The sequence below is a fragment of the Pteropus vampyrus genome, unplaced genomic scaffold, assembly GCF_000151845.1.
Source record: "Pteropus vampyrus isolate Shadow unplaced genomic scaffold, Pvam_2.0 Scaffold288, whole genome shotgun sequence".
In the NCBI taxonomy this organism is placed as follows: Eukaryota; Metazoa; Chordata; class Mammalia; order Chiroptera; family Pteropodidae; genus Pteropus; species Pteropus vampyrus.
In genome coordinates, this window is record NW_011889069.1 from 1,743,545 (window position 1) to 1,749,372 (window position 5,828).

Sequence of the window (5,828 nt, forward strand, 5' to 3'; positions counted from 1 at the left end):
AAAGTTATATATTTTCTTGTCAAACACAATGTCTTTATCCAAAAGTGATAAGTAACCTGATTGTGTTCCAACTGCAGAATGTCCTATTTTTTCACTTAGGGTGACTAAGCAGTGCGTAATCTTCCTTCCTTTTATTACATGGTTTTGGGTCCTCGTGTATCATTCTGTCAGCTACAACTTCTGAACTTACAGTGCAATTCCCACAAGTGCTTTAAAGCCTGAGTTCAATAGTGTTAAGGACCTCCACTTCCTGACATCTTCTGTCATGCCATTTTTAAACAAAATAGTCAATAGCTTTGGTGCCATTGACTTTGCCTTCTTCTGATTTTTCCAAAATTGCTTTGAAACCTTCCACCAAGCTTGGAGTATTTAATCAATGGTGAATTCTTTATAAATGTCAGTAGGAAACTCATCTGTTCCAAGAACTTTCCTTTATCTCAATAGCTTTTATTAAGCTTCTTACCCCTAAGGCACTGATTTTTACCCTTACAACCTCAATTTCTTCTTCTGTAGCAGCATCCTAGGGAGAACACTGACGTGCTTCTTTATTTCTTCCTTCTCCCTATTTCTGTCTCCCTCTTGGGGACATCCATGCTTATTGCTCGCACTAACCCTTGACTTTTCGCACAATTACACACACTTTCTTAAGGAGCTGGAGAAGTCATTTTCAAAAGTTACTCCACCATAATTCTTTTTGGCAGAATAATATTCACTTCCCTACCTCCTGCTTTCTGGAATAGTCTTCTCCACCGTGTATCATTCCGCTAGGCCAAGAGAGCATCTTTTTGCCACAGACGTATTCATGGCATACAGAATAAATGAAGAGATCATATGTTTGGCTCCAAATGTAATTTTCCTCCCCTGTTTTAAGTAATTGTGTGGTCGCCAAAAATCGTAGTAAGAATTTTTTCTATCACTTGCCATTAAGAAACATTCCTCAGAGCAATTCTCCTTGTGGTTTCCAGGAATGCATTAAACTTAAGGTGAAAATAATTTGACTTCAGCATTCAATACAAGTGTGTCATTAATGATCTGAGTGCTATTGTGGACTACTTCCTTCCTAAGATGCCTGTGGCTTTTAGAGCAAACTCAGATTTCAAAACTACTGAGAGAACCACAGCCTGCTGGAGAAATCCTATGATGTCTTATGAGAACAAATGTATGTATGTTCCCTTCCCTTTTCTTTTCCTCTCCCTTCCCTGCACATATTCACATAACTCGGCAATGCACATCTCTCTTAGTGTTTAGTTTTATGGAAGTTTGAAATAATCACTCCAAAGGTGAATGCTTGCTCAGTTTACTGTCAGACTCCCTATTGCTTCTATTCCGATGGCCCTGGATTGCGACTCAGCACAGGGCTCTTCCAGGGGAGGGCTGCACTTGCAGCTAATCTATAATTTACAAAACACAGTCAGATGCATCTTAGAAAAAAAATATGTAGAAACACTTTGCATGGGGCCTGTCCCCTGAAAATATTAGATATGGAACATTACTGCTCAACTCTAGTTGGCCCCTTTATTTATTAGTTCACTCGGTGTATAGTTTAATATCGGGTTGCTTTTTGCTGTGCACAGCACTTGCTTAACAAGGAAAAAGATCACGTGTTCGTTCCCTGGAGATGGGCTTCTCTGCCAGGTGAAGATTAAATGAAATGTTGGTGATTTTTAGACAGCAGGAATCAACTTTACTGAAAATGTTGTCATTTTAGTTTTTCTCACTTAATAAATCTCCATAGGAAAATGTTTGCCCCATGATTTTCCTCTTCCTTCCATTGATACCACCTGAAGTTATCCATTTAGGGAACATCTCTTCCAGATACAGTTGTGATCATCTTTTCTGTAATAAGGAATACACATTAAGTAACTCTTGGTACGTGGTACACATTGTAGCTCTGTATAACCTAGGGGCACCATGAAAAATATTGCATGTACTTGGTCTATTTCCTCTAGGAACCTTTAATTTAAGATATACAGGAATATAGGAACCTCAATCAGCATGATATCTCTGGCCAAATGAAGGCTTCTGTGCCAAATGAACAAGGGTGATATGAAGTTGATGTTGAGCCAGGATGAGTTGTGATGGAGGCCATGCATAATAAGTAACTACTTGGATGGCGTACTAGTTAAGGCAGAGTGAGTGCTTCAACAAAGATAATCTACACTGTTCAGTGTGTTTCTAGCCAGTTCCCTGGGCCAGAAATCACATTAAAAGTTATTTTCTGGAACAATATTGGTGCCTGCTTTATTTCTCTGCTTACACCTCCAGCCCTATGCCTCTCTCTGTCAAGGTAAATGGAAAGTACCTTGAGGCTATCTGGAACAACAGGCGTAGTGGAAGCTCCACTCTTAACTCTGGTCTCAGCTGCAGGCCTGTGTCACTCTGTTTAATTGAGAAGTCTTAATGGGTCTTTGTGATTCCAAGGCTTTAAAGTCTTATTTTACATTGTTTGTCCTCTAGAAGCAGCTTCAAATCTGTGTGATTCCACATTTCTGATACTTTTATTCCATTTCTTCTTGTCTGTAAAACAGCTCATTCTTTCTTGAAATACCTTGCCAAACACAGCAAGGGAAGATGAACATATGCTAGCATTCTGGCTCTTTCCAACCACTTTCCTGAGATGCACAGGCTCAGTAGGCACTTGGTCTGCCTTCCACGCTAACAAGGGTGACAGTTTTACCAACTGTTTCACTACAGCAGAGCAGGGATTTCCAGCTTGCTAGATCTGTTTCCTCACTGCCTACCACAAAACTGCTAAGCTCCTGTTAGATATTTTAGATAATTTTTTTTATGGCAGCATATACTTCAAGACCTTGATTTCTGTATTTTGGGGAGGGGGGGTAATATTAGTTTCTGCAACAAATTCCCACATTTTAATGGCATAAGGAAATGAAATAAAGTCGTTTTGCTTCATGTAAATTCCAGTGCTGGTGTTCCCAGGTCATGGAAGGCTGGCTTTCCTACACATGGAGATGCAAGGATTCAGGTTCCTTCTGTCCTGGGACTCCACAATGTCCTGGGGCCTCTAAGTACTCAGGCTACAGCCAGCAGAGGAGTGGGGAGTGGAAGGATTTTGCAGACTAGCCTTGGAGGTGCTATAATATTACTTATGCTCAGGTCTCTTTTTGCTAGAACACTGTAGAAGGTTGCACAGAAGTGTGAAGAGACAGGTAAATAGGGTCTGTCTCTAGGTAGCCATTTTCTAGTGACAATAGTACATTATAGAAGGTCAAATCACAAAGTTTTAGTGGCAGGAAGCTGCTTTGGCCATATGTGAAAAAAAAGTTTTGGAGAAAATTATCGAGTTCATTATAGAGGAAAATGAAATATTTAATAATACTTATGTGTGCATATATATAATAATGTTTTTACCTATACTATCTAGACATAAGGTGGTCTCTCTTTGCAGGCCTGAGTTAGACAACCTGATTTGGGAAGAGTTAATGTCAAGGTGAAATACTACATTCCATGAAGAAAACACACACACAGATATACACCCACAATGTAAATGAAGAACTTTTTTTGTGAAAAATATATCTTATTCATCTTTATGATACAAAGGCTCTTATTTCTAACTTTTGAAATATATAAACCTTGAATTTCTATATTTATTTTCTTTATGAGCAAATGCTTTCCCATATGCAATCTTGATGTTAGTCTGCACTGAAGCATTCAGTATCAGATTCTTCCCTTGTGCTTATCATTCTTAAGGGGAGTTTAAAGTATGTGCCTGCTCTGAACAGTGTGCTCTCATATTCTGTGTTCTTATTTCAAATTATGACATTAAAAAACAAAAACTTGACTTCCAAATGTAGTGTTAGTAATGCTGCTAGTTAACTACACTCTAATTTCCTGGCAAATTGAGATGCTCAGATATTGCAGATGTTACCAAATTCCTGTTTGTTCTAGAAAATTTTACTCTGTATTAATGTAATGACAAAGTTTATTTATAGTACCTGACTATGAATGCTCCAACATATACTTTCACCATGGTTTTTACATTAATCATATGGGGAATTGATAATTGACTACAGGGGTTTTTACCTATGAGCAAAAATATTTGACTCAATTATGCTTACATGGTGAGAGATGAATATATCGAATTATGATACATAGATTATTGGTGGATTTCAAGAAAGAGAAGAACTATCCCAGGAGAATAAGCCATGAATGAGTAAGTTTTAAAAATTTAAAAATTGATAATACTGTCATTATATCATCCGTCATAGCTTAGAAGTTTAATCCCATTCAATATAGGAGATGAAAAGGTAAACCTGGTATGTTCAGTAACATTAAGTGCCTGTCACTCAAATTCCAGCATCCAGATGGATTTGTAGAAAAGCAGCAGACATCTTCTACAAGAAGCCAAAACCTACAATGTTAGCTGGTGACTGGCTTTCTAGAGGGTAAAGCTAAGCTAATGTAAGTGGCTTTGTGCATACTTATGCTTTATAAAAAGATAAGCTTCCAGCCTTACTTCGAAAGCCATCAACTATATTCTTTTAAACTTGAAGTTTAAGATTCTATTTAGAGTCGATAAAGTTGAGCAAAAAATTTAAGAGTGAGTGATCAGACTTAATTCCTCAGTAAAGTTCCTTTTTACACATTTAACTTTTCAAAGACTGAGATATTTTTGTTTGTTTTGAATGACTTGGAAGAGAAGACAATTATAAGGTAGAAGAAAGATCATTTTAGTAGGAGTTAGGAGTGCTGCTTCTATCACAAATAACAAGGTTCTCATATTTTATATTCATTTACAAAATGAAGAATTTATCACATACATTTTAAAAAATTCAGCTCTAACATATCATGATAGTAAACATATCTTGAAAAAAAAATATGTATATATATATTTCATTTTATCTTTCTCTTCAATATTGGTTCCCTTTCCCATTATCCTAAACTTATTATGGACACTTAAAGTTTTTCAGGTAACTATTATGGTAGGAAGAATTCAAAAGTGACCCCCAAAGCTCTCACCTTATGGCATATGCCTGTATATTCCTATATCTTTGAATGAGGGCAGGACCTGTGAAAGTGGAGATAGTCTCTCATCACTCCCTTGGTTAGGTTATGTCAAATGAGATAACATTGTACTCTGTTTGCATCACTGCCTACTGGGGAGGGATAGAAAGTCAGACAAATGTATTACAGTTGGCCTGGAAGAGAGCAAACAGCACTGTTGTGACTGGCCTGTGACGGTTATATGCCAAAGATCCATAGTCAGCCTCCAGGAGCTGAGAATGAACCCAACTGACAAGTAAGAACTTAGGTACCTCAGTTTTACAGCACAAGAAATGCATTCTACCACAGCCAATGAGATAGGATGAGAACTCAGAGCCTCATATGGAATCACAGTGCTGGCCCACATCATAATTTCAGCCTCGGTAGATTTCAAGCAGAGGACTCATGGACATCCGACCAATGAAAACGGAGAGAATATATTTTTTGTTGCTTTAAACTGCTAAGTCTATGATAATTTGTTATGCAGCAATAGATAACTAATACAACTACACATAAAATTTCAAATCAGTGTCCAACTCATTTTCTATTTCATTTTATGTTCATATTCATGTAGTCTAACAAAACATACTTATTAAGTAGCTGCAACATGACAGATGGTATGCTCGGGACAAGTGATACGACACAGTCTCTGCCCTTAGTGTTATACCTTAGAAAATAGGTATACTTTAAACAAAATCTGTGAATAGATTACATGTGCTTTAAGAGTAGCTCATAACTGGTATAACCAGGACACAGAGAAGAAGTATATAAGTCTATCTGTGGGGTAAGGAAACACAAGGAAAGATTCTGTTATAAAATGCAACTTG